Genomic DNA, 15175 nt, shown 5'->3' on the forward strand with positions numbered 1-15175 from the left:
AGTAAGAAACAGCACAATATTCACTGATATTAACAAATAAAACTCCTAGCACCTCGGCCACATCAGCCTAGGCAACACGCACATATTGTTATGTTCATCAATAAACTATATGCATATAAACTCACACTACTGATAGAGGACTAGATAATAGTGATACCACATGCCAGTGACAGGATTTACTACTATGCAGCAGTAATGGATGTGTTATGCACAGTGTATTTAGCTATTTAATTAGTTTCCCAATGGATGGACTTAGTAGGATGTGTATAATGCACTAGAATTAAATAAAACTTTTTGAAAGGTTACTACCTAAACTTAATTCAGTAAGAGCCTTTCACTCAGGCCCGGATACATGAATGCCTGCTCAACCTACTAAGCTCACATGCAACCTAAAGTTAATAATTCAGTAAGAGCCTTTCACTCAGGCCCAGATACATGAATGCCTGCACAACCTACTAAGCTCACATGCTACCTAAACTTAATAATTCAGTAAGAGCCTTTCACTCAGGCCCGGATGCATGAATGCCTGCTCAACCTACTAAGCTCACATGCTACCTAAACTTAATAATTCAGTAAGAGCCTTTCACTCAGGCCCGGATACATGCATGCCTGCTCAACCTACTAAGCTCACATGCAACCTAAACTTAATAATTCAGTAAGAGCCTTTCACTCAGGCCCAGATACATGAATGCCTGCACAACCTACTAAGCTCACATGCATGATAAGCAGCAGCTGCTAAGAAGTTTGTGATTTAGGAAACAGCAGGACACATTGCAGGCAGCTGCAAAACAAGGGTTAGCAGCAAAATATGCTAGTGATCATAGGAATTTACTAGGCTATTGGCCCTGAAGCTTTTATAAGTCTAGCCAAGAGTTTAGCCCATGTTTAGACAAGTCAGCACCTAAAGCCCCTGTCTAGCTAGGACACAGGTGGAATCTCAGGGGTGTATTTTCTGTTTCCCATCCAGTTATCTAGGTTGTGCTTAAAAAGGGATAATGAGGTGCTCTGCTTGATGTGGAGAGGGAGTCTATTCCACAGATGGGGGAGTCTCTGGGACACAAATCTGTCCCGCCAACAAATCCTATTGATGTCACAGACCAGGTTGAGGTCGCTCGTATGGGTCACTCGAGTGATCATATAATCAGCTATGCTGCATGTTAATGAAGCAAAAAATCATAGTGGAGCAATTCAGAAACATAAAACAATTGTGAACATGTCACACTCACTTTAGCTCTGAATTTAAATACATGCTAAATTACAGCTTAAGAAAACTTAAAAAAATAGGGATTGTTGCAGCTATTATAAACCTGTATCTTCAAAAGGCTATCATACAAAGTGCTGTCGCTGCTGCCAGCTGTTGCCTTAGAAGACATAGAGTGTGTAGACCATGTATGACCCATCATGTATGACCTATCAAGGATTACATGAAATAGAAATACTAGAGAGCTTCCGGGTGGACAGCGATACTATGCAAGAAATTGTGGATATCTACTGTCTTCAAGTGAGTCTTTGTGGGAATTGTGGAAAACCCATCCCAGTGGAAACTACGGTATGTGTAGCTTAACATGTACTAGCTACAGGGACTCTTTGGTGACCTACAGAGAACACAGTGTGGGTTTCACAGGCCTCTGCCCAAGAATACTCTACCAGTTCCTCAATGTAACATTGCAACATGCTGGGGAGCATATCTGTTTTCCATGTACTCCAGAGGAGACAGCTACAACTATGAAACATTTCTATGCCATAGTCCATTTCCCCAAGGCACTAGAGGCCATAGACAGTGCCCACATTGAAATAAAAGCCCCTACCTGGTGAACTGGGAAGGAGGTATGTGAACAGAAAAGGGTATCACTATATCAATTGCCAGGTGGTTTGTAATGCACAAGGTATCTATAATATGTGTGCAGGCCACTCTGGCAGTTTCCATGACTTTCACATATGGCACACCTGTGACCTGTACCTATGGGTTTCAAGGGAAGATTCCCACAAGGGCATCTAGTGGGGAATACAGGATATGCACTAGAACATTAGCTCTTGACTTCTATGAGAAACCCAAATAACCCCACTGAGCAAGGTTACAGCACTGCACATGTACAGACTAGAAATATCATAGAATGTGTATCTGGCATACTCAAATCACAGTTATGATTTCTGAATACATCAGGAATTGACCTGCAGTATAACCCACCACCTCTGCCAAAAATACTAACTGTTTTGTGCATTCTTACATTACATTATACTTGCAAAACAGCTACAGCAGGGTGCTCTATGACAGAGACTGCGTTTCCCGGTACCACATACAGGGCTAGCTGACACACATGAAGAGGGATCAGATGTGGAACCAACAGCTGGGGACTATCATGGTAGGTGGAGGTGGGTGCATGGACAATATGCCATAGCACTGGCCAAGATGTAGCGAATTGCACATATACTCACCACTTAAATTAAGAGCTATGCAGATACAAAGAGTATAATTGATGCATGCAAACTAAAAAGGCTTTGTTTACACATGCATTGGCTGGCAACTGTGAGCATCAAGCACAGACAATTCCAGGCTAGTATGTTCTCTGCAGAAGTAACAGAGGTGAGTGATGAACCTGTAATGAATGTACAACTTTTGATCATTGATGACACACCCACCAAACCTATGCAGTGTGAAGTGCAACAGACAATAACTATAGTAGATGCTGAAAACATTGCTGCTTTGGATCCTAGGATTTTACAAATCTAGTAACAGACCCCCTCCCCATGTTGGAAACCTTGACAGAGAAGGAACAACATGAACAACAAGAGGAGACCCATAACCAGGAGCCATGTGAAGTCCCAACGCACAAAAGATCAACGTTAATAAATTCATCTTCTTATACTTTAAATTCGGACGAACTGTCACTTCTATCTAAAATGTTTGTACCCTGCACTCAAATGGATATTGCTCAAATGTTACTACAACTTAAATATTTTGCACATTCTCTTAATCTTAAGATTCTGTTCAAAGAGAACAATGCTCCACTGGATATACTTAAACTTTCATGTGCCTTTATACCACCTAGCAATACTTTTGCTTTGACCTTTGAAAAATCAGTGGAAAAAGAGCTAGATAAACATTTCTGCATTGACAGGCAAAATAAATACTTTAACTTGACTGCATCAGAGATACAGGTGGTCAAGAATTTTATTACAAATTAAGACATAGTCAAAAAAACAGCAGACAAAGGTGGAGGTACTGTGTTTATTACTACTACAACAATCAAATGCTTTCTGTGCTAGCTACCTCGGATTATGAGCAAATACATAAACAATTGGTGAATCAGTTAACTAAGCAGATCTCCAAAAAACTAGAAAATATGCTCATGGACAAACGTATTGGAGAAGAATTATACCAGTACTTTAGAACTGATAGTCCTATTGTACCTGTTATATATGGCATACCTAAAGTCCATAAATCTCTTGTATCTCCCCCACTTAGGCCAGTAGCATCAACAAGAGGATATGCCACGGAACCCTTATCGAGCTACCCTGATAACCAGTGTAAGAAATATTTACATGTAACAGGTACTGCTATTAAGGACACAGCTGATTTCATTTTTCATTTATCAGAATGGCCTAAGTTACACTCAGCAAAAGATTGTTTCCTTGTGATATTAGATGTAGATTCATTGTTTATAGTTATTCCCAATGGGCTAGGTATTAAATTTGTTGAACAACATTTATTTGAATTCCCTGATTATACACAGTATCACATTAATATCTTTTGTGAACTACTGGACATTATACTTACCAATAAGATCTCTTTATATCAAAATAAGTTTTATAAGCAGGCAAGAGGTGTGGCGATGGTTACCCCAGTCACCAACACCTATGCCAACATTGTAATGTAACAGTGGGAGAAACAACACCTATTCAGTGAAGATAATCCCTATCTCAGAAATGTAAAATTTTATAAAAAGGTTTGTGAATAACCATTTTTTATTATGGGAAGGTACATTAGAAGAATTCAGGAAATTTGAGTCATACATCTCTACAACTACTGAATTTTTAAGATTTAAATGTGAAGTATCCTTTCATACAATTTATTTCCTTGACATAACCTTAAATAAAGCTCATACTGGTGATATAGCCACTACCATGTATATAAAACCATCCAGGAAAAATGCATATCTGCATAGAACCAGTTTACAACCACCACACAGTGAAAACTCTAGCGTGGCTAGGATTTTCTTGTAGTTTTTACTAACTGGATTGTCTGTGTGACCTTTCTAATCTTTGGTTTGGATATTTTGTAGATGCCTTAATGGTTATGGATATCAGCTGGATGTGAAGACCCAGTGTTTCTAGAGTACAGCCAAACAGTCCACTTATGCTGTGCTGATGAAGTCATAAGAAGGCAGAAACATGCATGTCCACAGTTAGTGGGGTTTGGCTCTACTGGCCCGAATGGATTCACAAAGAAAAAGAAAAAAGTAAAACATGATGGACATTCATAACCCATATAGCTGAAACACTTGATGCCCTTAAGGGGTCATTTGCATATATCCTATGGGTCTCTATTACAGGAGGTTTACGGAATCATACAGTGAAAACTCTAGCTTGGGTAGGTTTTTCTTGTAGTTTTTACTAATTGGTTTGTCTGTGTGACCTTTCTACTCTCATAGAAAAAGAAAAGGACACCTGTCCCACAAAAAAAATTACACCCCATATATAACTCTCCCCTTCATATTCATGTATGTATGACACATTAAATTTGGTACATTTGGTTACACAACACTATTAAGTTGCTGTTGACACACATCCTTTATGATATGACTATCTGAATTTCTCAAATTCTTGTACAAACAAAATGTTAGCTTGTGAAGAAGTTGTTAGCTATGGTGCTCACCCAATACCATCCAGCACATTCCTTAATAACTCCCCCAATGTCCTATGAGAATAAATCACTAATCACAATAACCAAATAATGTAATACTAAACAAGAAACTAAGAAGTCTAATATCCACCAAGGCAACTACAAGATCAGGATAGCCTCACAGACTCAGGCAATCACAAGGCCTTCTTCATCTACGTCTAGAACCTTAAAGGTAACATGCATCAGTGTGCTGAACTGATAGTAAATGGTACCACCTTCACCAGTCAGGATGACATAACAAATCTACTGGCTGGTAAATTCAGCTCAATATTCAACCCCACTCCCCCCAGCTCCACTAGGTGAAATTCCTTCCAAAATACTACCCCCAACTATTAGTAGGGATCAGGTGCTGGCAGCACTCACTAAAGACAAGAACACTGCCTCCATGGGTCACAAAAACATCCCCTGTTGCCCACTGAACAGTCTAAAACAGAACCTATCAGGACCACTTAAGGTATTCTTCAACTACAGCCTTGAAACTGGCTACTGGCACAGGAAACTGCAGACCCATTAGTGTAATAGGCTTAATATGCAAATCATGGAAGGAATTATCATGGAAATGATAAACAAGGACATTGGCAACCTTCAGATACTGGACCCATTCCAGTTTGGCTATGCTAATGGAAGGCCATGTCTACTTAACCCGGTAGTCTTCTTTGAGAGAGTCACCAAGGCAATGGGTGAGGGTAAATCAGTGCATACCATGTAACTTGACCTAGCCAAGGCAATCAGTACAATACCCCACTCAGGCATTATTGACAAGTTCTCTGAGCTAGACATAAATCCCTTCATAACTCACTGGATTGCTGACTGGCTGACAGACAAGACCTAAAATATCAGGATCAGTGAAAACACTTCTACCAAGAGATCAGTCATTAGTGGAGTACCCCAGGGCACCATGCTGGGTCTGCTGCTGTCTGTCATCTACTTCTCAGACATCAAGGCTAACATTCAATGACTCTGGCTCACCAAGTTCACAGGTGACTGAAAATTGGGAACTGTTTTAGATTCCCCAAGACACCAACATCTTGCAAGAGGATTTAACACAGACAAAAATGACTTGTGCAAAAGCCATGGCCTAAAACTCAATTCCAAAAATTTCATTATAATGTCCTTTGCGAAACTGTCAACCCAGGTTAATTACTCCATTGATAAAACACCTATAAGAGTCAGCACAGTAGTAAGGTATCTGGGAACATATGCAGACAACAATCTGGCCTTTGACCAACACATAGCTAAGATAGTAAGAAAATAATTCTATGCTGCCCAACTTTTAGGTAAGAGTACAGCATCCAGGTCCAAGGAAGTTATAATACTATTCTATTTGGCCCTTAGGTTACAGGTTCATAGGTAAGGACTAGGCTTACTGCCCTTTCAGGATATTTTAAGCCAAGTTAATTTCTCTTTTTGTGATTGAAATAACCAATCACATTTGGTTATAAATTGTCCTTACCCATCCCATGGTTAATAATTATATATTGTCCCTAATAAGAATAACTGGGATCATGTCTTAGGTAATTTGAGTGGTACCCATGCATAGGATAAAGCATTTATGATCTGCCTCTGTTCATTAGTAGTACAGGAGTTAATCCTGGGGTAAATGTTCTGTTTCCCATCCATAGATCTAAGTTGCATATGACACTTTTGATAGACAACTATTCTCCATCACCAGTCAAAATAATACTCAAAATAATACTCCACTTGAACTGGTATCTGAAACCAAACTACTAGGAGTTCAAATCGACGATAAACTTAAATTTGAGTCCCATCTACTCATAAACATTAAAAAACCCACCAAAAACTAGGCCTGCTCTATTGACACAAGCGATTCCTCTCATCAGCAACCAAACGCACTCTCTCTACCACATTTCTCTTACCCTCTCTCCTATATGGTGCCCCCCTTTTAACTAATCTGCAATCATCTATCAAAACTAAACTATCTACCTGTTACAACAAAATAGCCAAATTCATCACTAGTAACAAAGCTTCAACACATCACTGCGCACCACTCCATAAACTAAATTGGCTCGAACTTCCCAACCACCTCTCCTACACCCAACTCACATATGCACACAAACTCATTTTCCAAGCATCCCTCTGTCCCTCCCTATCTACTACCTTTAAAATTCACCAGACTCAAAGACTTCTAAGATCTACTAATCAAAACCTAATAGAAGTCTACAGACCCCTTTGCCCCCTAGGACATAACCTCCTCTCTTTTTCCCCTAGCTCGACTATGGAACTCTCTCCCTCCCCCCATTCGCACCATCACTAGCCTTCCAACCTTTAAAAAATCACTTCATTCCTACCTTACATCCACATGGGAATGCTCCTGCTCCCACCCCACATAAGCATTCTCCACTTCCTGTATTCTTATCACCCTCACCTCATCTATTTTACTCATAATCAATTTCTTAATATCATCTATCATCCTGATTTCCTTCAATAACAAAAAAAAAAAAAAGGGTAGAATTTGTTAATTTTTATTTTATTTTTGTTTATAATTTTACCGATTGTAAACTATACCTTGTTATGCCTTGTATGCTATGTAATGTTTATCTCTGTAACATGTATTCTTTGTCGGAGCTTTTCTGCCCAGGACTCCATTGAAAATGGGTTCACTTGGCCCAATGGACCATCCTGGTTAACCAAAAGCAAATAAAATAAAATAAAAATAAAAATAATTATGAAAATGGACATGGGTGGACTTTCTTATATGTGGATGGGGAGTCTGTTCCATAGCAGCAGTATCCTCTGCAAAATATACCTGTCCATCCAAACTGTTCTGATGATGTTGCAGAAGAGGTTTAGATCCCTAGATCAAGTATTTCTGATGCCATTTGAGTTGCTGATGTGCTATAAATCCATAGGTAATGGGTCAGAGGATGCTTTGTATGCCAGACACAGGTCACCTCTTATCAGTCTGTAGGACACTGAAAATATTGACAAGACTTTGAGTCAGTCTATATAGGATATGTTGTTTAGGGATTGTATTCTTTTAAAAAGTTATCTCTGGGTGTTCCAGTTACTGCATATATCTGGACAGATACATGGCAAAGAGGGTATTATATTCAATGACTGCCATAATGAGGCCTGAGTGAGGGGGCAATGACATCCCTAGATTTAGACACAATCCCTTTGTTAATAAGCTGTGCAATATAGAAAGACTTTCTTGCAACAATGGACACATGTTGGTCAAAAGCAAGGTCATTCTCCACAAAAGTTCCAAAATCCTGAACAACTGGATCAGTTCTTAAGGGAGTATTGTCAATGTATTTGTTCTCTGGGATAGACGACTTCCCAAATGATACAATAATGCATTTTTTGGCATTTAGCTTCAAACCATGCTTTTGACATGATTTATTTATTGGATACAAACCTTCCTGCAGGATGGCTAAGTCATTTGGGGATCTAATGACTGCTCTTAGCTTACAGTAATCTGCAAACCAAGTCAATCACAGCCCTTTGGTACTGGTTTTTATCAAACAGGAGAGATCCTGGCACAAAACCCTGGGGACTCCACTGGTGACTGATCTCTTTGTGGTGACACCTTCTTCTATTTTGATTACCCGCATCCTATCTGTGAGCCAGTTTGCAACCCATTGGGTGACATAGGGGTTTATTCCCAGTTTATTTTGCTTTTCTACTATGCCTCAGTGGGAAATTGTGTAAAAAGCTTTGACCAGGTTGAGTTAGCTGTATGCACCATTTTGCCTTTATCCATTGCTTTGGTGACCTTTTCAAACAAATCCACCAGGTGGAGTAAGCATGACCTGTCCTTTACAAATCCAAACTGAGATGGGTCCAGGGATTTGAGGTTCCCTATGTCCTGAATAATTAATCCCATGATAAGTCTTTCCATGGCTTTGCATATGAGGCTGGTCAGACTTATCAGTCTGTAATTGCCTGAGGTTGTGGAATGTCCTTCTTTATGCAGGGGAATGATTATCGCTGTTCTCCTTTCCCTGGGTACAAAAATGGAGGCTGAAATTGAACAGTGTTGTTAGGGATGTGGCTGAATCATACTTAATGCTATTTAAGATCCATCCAGAGATATTATTAGGAACCACTGATGCAATATCTTTAGCTTTTGATAGAAGTTTTAGGACTTGGTCTTGTGTGATAGCTGGAGGTGTGCCAGTTTCAGGTATATCTTGATGGACAGATGGAGGGGAGAGAGGGGTAGTTAGAGATACAATTATTAGCCTGTAGGTTCACTATATCTTCAGCCGTCGTGGAGGTAACATCATTCACAATCAGCTCAGTATGTTTCTGTGTGGTGCTTTTGTGATTACAAACATAATTTAAAACATGCTTTGTGACTGTCTTTGGCTTGGGTAGCTATTTTAGCCCCAGAATTAGCTTTGGTGGTTTTATTAAGCTGCTGAGTTGTTTGTTTATTTTAGTGAGAAGGGCTCTAACATTTTGGGAATTACTCTTCTTACTTTGGGTAAAAATTATCTTCCTTTTATTATAACGCATATTGATATTATGGTTTCACCAAGTAGGTTTGTTTCTACTTTTGCCTGCACCTATTCTGATGGAGTACTGCTGCGTATATGCAGCTGTTTACATGCTGGTATAGTGTGGTGGTGTACATTTCTGTGTTTTCAGTGGAGTTAACTGGGTTTGGTGGGGATATGAAGTTTACCAATGTATCTCTTAGGAACAGATAATTTGTCTCAAAGAAATTTCTAAAGTGGAAGGGATCTCTGGTTTTTAGTTCAAAGGAGACTGTTTTATGGTCAGACTTAACAAGTAATAAAAATATGCAAGGGATGATGCAAGATGCACCGATATTAGTAAGGACAAGATCCAAGATGGTATTCCCCCTAGAGGGTACTCTGACTAATTGTTCCAGGACATTAGTATTGACAAACTCCAGTAATCTGTGTTCTTGTACACTAGTGGTGGTGTAGGTTTCCCAGTCTGTAGTTGGATAGTTTAGATAACCTTGAAAAATTATACTGAATTTAATACTGAGTGATTCTAGTTCCTGCAGATAGGTGCTGTGGCTTTGTTTTGTCATACACGAAGTTCCATAGCTAGCTAATATATATAGTACTGGAACTTTCTTTTAGTTATTTGGACATGAAGAAGATCATAATTCTTATTGTACCTGTCATTGAATACAATACCCCATTTGGCATGTATCTAACTAGACACTTGCAACAGTAGGAATGCCCACAAAGGTTTCTTACCAGGAGAGCTCAGGGCATGAATACCCTGTCCTACACTAATCATCTAAAGGCTCTGTCTCAGTAATCAGTCTACTACAGGCTGCTGAGAGGAGGTCTTTCTCTGGCTTACGGGACTGTCACAGTCCAGTCCTGATGGATCTGTTGCACATGAGCAAAACAACCAGTACCAGAAACAGTAGATCCAGGGATCTGAACTTTGCTTGTGACATAAACAGTACATGGTGGAGAGACAGATATGTGTCCCAAAGGATCCTTGCACTATGGAATAGGCTCCCCATCCATGTAAAATAGAGCTAATCCCTGGCCCTATTCAAATGAAACCTTGACAACTGAATAGGAAATCTTAAGTTTAGCCTCAGTCTGGCCCCCATGGGGCAGAGGCTGTCAATAAGAAAACCATTATCCTAAATAAGAAAACTATTATCCTAACACTCCTCCACAAATCCTTAGTTACCTCCCTACTAGCCCCCCCCCTATTCAGACTCGCATGATATTTGGGACCCAAATGGTTTGGGGTGCGTGGCTAGTCTTGTAAGGGTCCTAGTAGTCATTGACTTAGTAACAACCTGCGAACCTTTAAACCTATCAGCTTACAAGTAACTGTCTATATTCAAACTGTGTAGATAAACTATGGAACCACATCCCAATACCACTGAAATCCACTCAGAATGCAAACTTGTTTAGAACACAATTATAACTTTACTTATTGAATCAGTAGATCTGCTCCTGTACATCTCCAGGATAAATACCTCTGTTATCTTCAGCTTGCCTTATTGTCAAACCATTTCTTTTATTTCAGAATCTGATACCCCGCAAACAGTCATCACCAATAGCTGACTTGCTCTACTAGCATCTCCCAGCAATATATATAGGTTCATAGGTGTGTACTAGGCTAATGGCCATGGAGCCTTTACAAGCCTATCCCATAGAAGTGCCCTGGCCTTGTGACGCCCGACGATAGTTCCCAGTGCCTCTATGAAGAAGAGCCACTGGAGTGATCCCTGTGGTGAGCTTTCTATTTCCCATCCACTCATCAAGATTTTTCTTGAAGAAGGCCAGTGAGGTGCTCTGCTTGACATGTGTGGGGAGTCTATTCTAGAGCATGGGCAGTCTCTGGGTTATGAACCCGTGCCTCCAGCATGTTCTGTTGATTGTGGTAATGAGGTTGAGGTCTCAGGAGCATGTGGTGTGGAGGAATTGGGATTTCTTTAGATGTAGCATTTCTAACAGAGCTGGGTCAGACATGACTTTGTAAGTCAAGCAGAGATTGCCTCTTAGTAGACAATATGAGACAGAGAATAGCTGGAGTTTTTTTAATCTGTCCATGTACGACATGTGTTTAAGGCCTAGTATCCTCTTCGTGAGGTACTTTTGTGGCCTTTCCAGCTGTTGCATGTGTCTAGTGTGGTACATGCCAAATGGGGCATTATACTCGATGATTGGCCTAATGAGGGAAGCATAGAGAGAGATGATGACCTCTTTCTTCCTGGATGCAAAATCCTTGGTAATGAGATGTGCCACATAGAAGGACTTTCTGACCACAGCGGCAATGTGGTGGTCGAACGAGAGGTTGCTGTCAACTTGTTTCCCCAGGTCTCTTTTCACACCTTCAGTGTTCAGTGGGCTCCCATCAATGTGGTAATTAGTGGAAACTGAATTTTTCCCAAAGGGGATGATGATGCATTTTTTGGCTTTAAGCTTAAGGCCATGATTTCAACACCAGTCATTGGTCTCAGTGAGGCCTTTCTGTAGGATTTCTACATCACTTGGGGAGTTAATAATGGCTCCCAGCTTGCAGTCGTCTGTGAACTTGGTCAGCCAGAGTCCATCCATTTTGGCCTGGACTTCTGAGAAGTAGATGCCTAACAGGAGAGGACCCAGGACTGATCCCTGTGGGACTCCACTCATGATTGCTCGGCAGTCTGAATTGGAGTCTGCTACTTTCACACTGTGTGTTCTGTCTGTGATCCAATTTGCAACCTACCTCATGATATAGGGGTTGATGCCTAGTTTGGTGAGTGTATCAATAATTCCTGAGTGGGAATGGTATCAAAGGCCTTGGCCAGATTGAGGTAGGCTGTAAGAACTGCCTTGCCATCATACACAGCTCTGGTGACTGACTCAAAGAAGTCAACCAGGTTGAGCAGGCATGATCTACCTTTCACAAAACCAAATTGCGTTATCACATTATTTTGTGATACTGCAAAAAGAGAAACAGGAGTGCACCAGTGGCTGAAAAAATCAAAAACTGCAGCAAGTTTACCATTTATTGTTGCAGTTTTTGATTTTTTCAGCCACTGGTGCACTCCTGTTTCTCTTTTTGCATTGTTTCCTGTTATTCCGGAGTGCTTTACTCAGCAGTTTTTATCTTTTATTGACTTATTTTGTGATACTGCTCACTCCCACATCTATACTTCAAATATAAACCTTATAATACCCTTATATGTAACTGTGTCTGAGCCTGCTTTACACCCTGCCTCTTAACTGTAATATTAATAAAAAGAAAACCACAAGACTGCCTTCATCAGAGCAAAGTGTTAAAAAACTGTCTCATTTTTATACCATCATCAATACACATCACACCAATCAAATCTCATTTTACTTAAACTTAATGAAAAACTGTTTAAAATGTGTTTAAATAAAAATGCATTTTAAATAAAGCATACATTTCTAACAGACATATAAACTATTTACATTTGTTGTAATAAGCTTTTCTTTTCAACACAGCTTTATAGTTGACACCATTGTTAAGCCCTGGTGCCCTGCATGCATCTAATAAAACCTGCCATTTAAAATCTCTAAAATCTAGTTCCCCATCTCTGTCTCCATTAAAGCCCAATGGAACATGATCTATAACTGTAAGTTTAAGTAAAATTAGATTTGATTGGTGCGATGTGTATTGATAATGGTATAAAAATGAGACTGTTTTTTAACACTTTGTTCTGATGAAGGCCTAATTCTTGGGCTGAAAGGGCTAAACCAGTGGATTAAAGTTCATTTTGTGTGATATAGTGCTCCATTATCACTTGTGGTTTTCTTTTTATTTTACCAAAGTTACACAAAGTGTGAGACAAGTCTGCAGTTTTCTTTGTAATATTAACAATGTTATATCGGTATAGCTGACAGAAAATGAAGTGACCAATCAAAAGAGTCCCAGATTGTGTAAGATATTTGTCACTGACAACAACAAGCTATGAATGTCCTCTTCATCCTTGTTATAGTGTATTTGCGTCCTTCCCATCACTAATAGTGGTAATCTATGAATGTGCTATATATTCTTGTTATATTGTAATATTTAACTATTAATTATATCTTGATGTTTGAGGATTACTCCATCTCCACATCTCCCATCTAAATGAAGATATATATATATATATATATATATATATATATATATATATATATATATATATATATATATATATATATAGAGGTAATGGCTCATTTAACAAAACTGAGTAGATACACCCTCCACTGTAAACATAAGGTTTCTAAAGGATTATGTCTTTAGACTGCCTTCTGATATTTCCACTAGAAATATGTTTTGTCATAAAATCATATACTGCCATTTCTGAAGTACAATGTTAACAGACTTTGGGATATAATTAACAATAAAATCTATAAAAGGTAATTTATATGTAAACATACTGCCGGCAAATATAATGAATTCAACATTTTAGGACTCATTTAAACAGCAATCATTTAATTCTCCATTAAATAAATGAACAATTAATGAAGTTACTGTTGACACCCAGAAACTATAACAATGTATTATAGTTCCTTCTATAATAAATTATGTTTAATCTATACTTTTATTGTTGTGCCACATGTAGAGACAAATGCACTGTATGAAATAAGGAAAGGGTTGCTAAAATATAAGTGAATGTCAAAGAATCCCCAAATTAAAATATATATTTTATCTATATATATATATATATATATATATATATATATATATATATATATATATATATTTTTTTTTAACCAGGATGTGGAGATGTTTCACAATGGCAGCTCATCATTTTTGTCAGCTTAAGTCTCATAAGTAAGATGATGAATGACCATTATTAGGAAGTACCATGTTTAGGTTCGAAATTAGACTGTTCATCTAAATAGCAAGGTTAGGTCAAACTATAATCCAAAAATCAGGAAACATTTGATCAATACTTTACTTATTAAGAGCAGTAAACCTGAAGCTGAAGTTCAGCAGTAACTGTGAAAAAACAAACATTATGAGTTCATAAATCTCCCAGACATACCTTCTCAAACTTGTACGGCAGAAATTCTGGACAAAGCCAAAATTAATGGGGAGACAGAGGCCCAAAATCAGAGACATATTTTAAATATTGCATGTAGCAACACAGACTGTTTCTAGAATAGTAAGTTCTGTGTTATATTCTGAAACATTTGAAGTCTGAAACTCAAATGACTGCCATTATTTAGTGACTACAAACCTCAGTGATCTGCGGAAAACCACACATTTTATGAGGAACGGGCCAAAAATATGATATAAAAATGTGGACATTCCATTAAATTTTTGACAGTTGCTTGGCTTGCTTCTAGCTGCATTTTAGCATGAAGACGTAATGAGGGGACAAATAAAGCCTGACTGAATTCAGTCTCCACAAATAAAGCCTGACTGAACTCAGTCTCCAAAAATAAAGCCTGACTGAATTCAGTCTCCACAAATAAAGCCTGACTGAATTCAGTCTCCACAAATAAAGCCTGACTGAACTCAGTGTCCACAAATAAAGCCTGACTGAATTCAGTCTCCACAAATAAAGCCTGACTGAATTCAGTCTCCACAAATAAAGCCTGACTGAATTCAGTCTCCTGTTCTCTTTGAAGAGAGAAGAATTCTAATGGTTTAAAACTGAAGAAACTTGTAAAGCCATAAAACTATCTAAATTCAAACAATGTCAAAATGGGCAATGAACTATTGAAAAGATTGCCTTCTAGAAACAAAATGTATTAGCAACAAGGACTTAAGATGCACACCTTAAATTTGCCAATCCATTCATACTTATGAGTTTCAGCCATCTCATGCAGTGAGACTGCCTACAGCCACCAA

The sequence above is a fragment of the Protopterus annectens genome, chromosome 2.part1, assembly GCF_019279795.1.
Source record: "Protopterus annectens isolate FY-2018-M chromosome 2.part1, PAN1.0, whole genome shotgun sequence".
Lineage (NCBI taxonomy): Eukaryota > Metazoa > Chordata > Ceratodontiformes > Protopteridae > Protopterus > Protopterus annectens.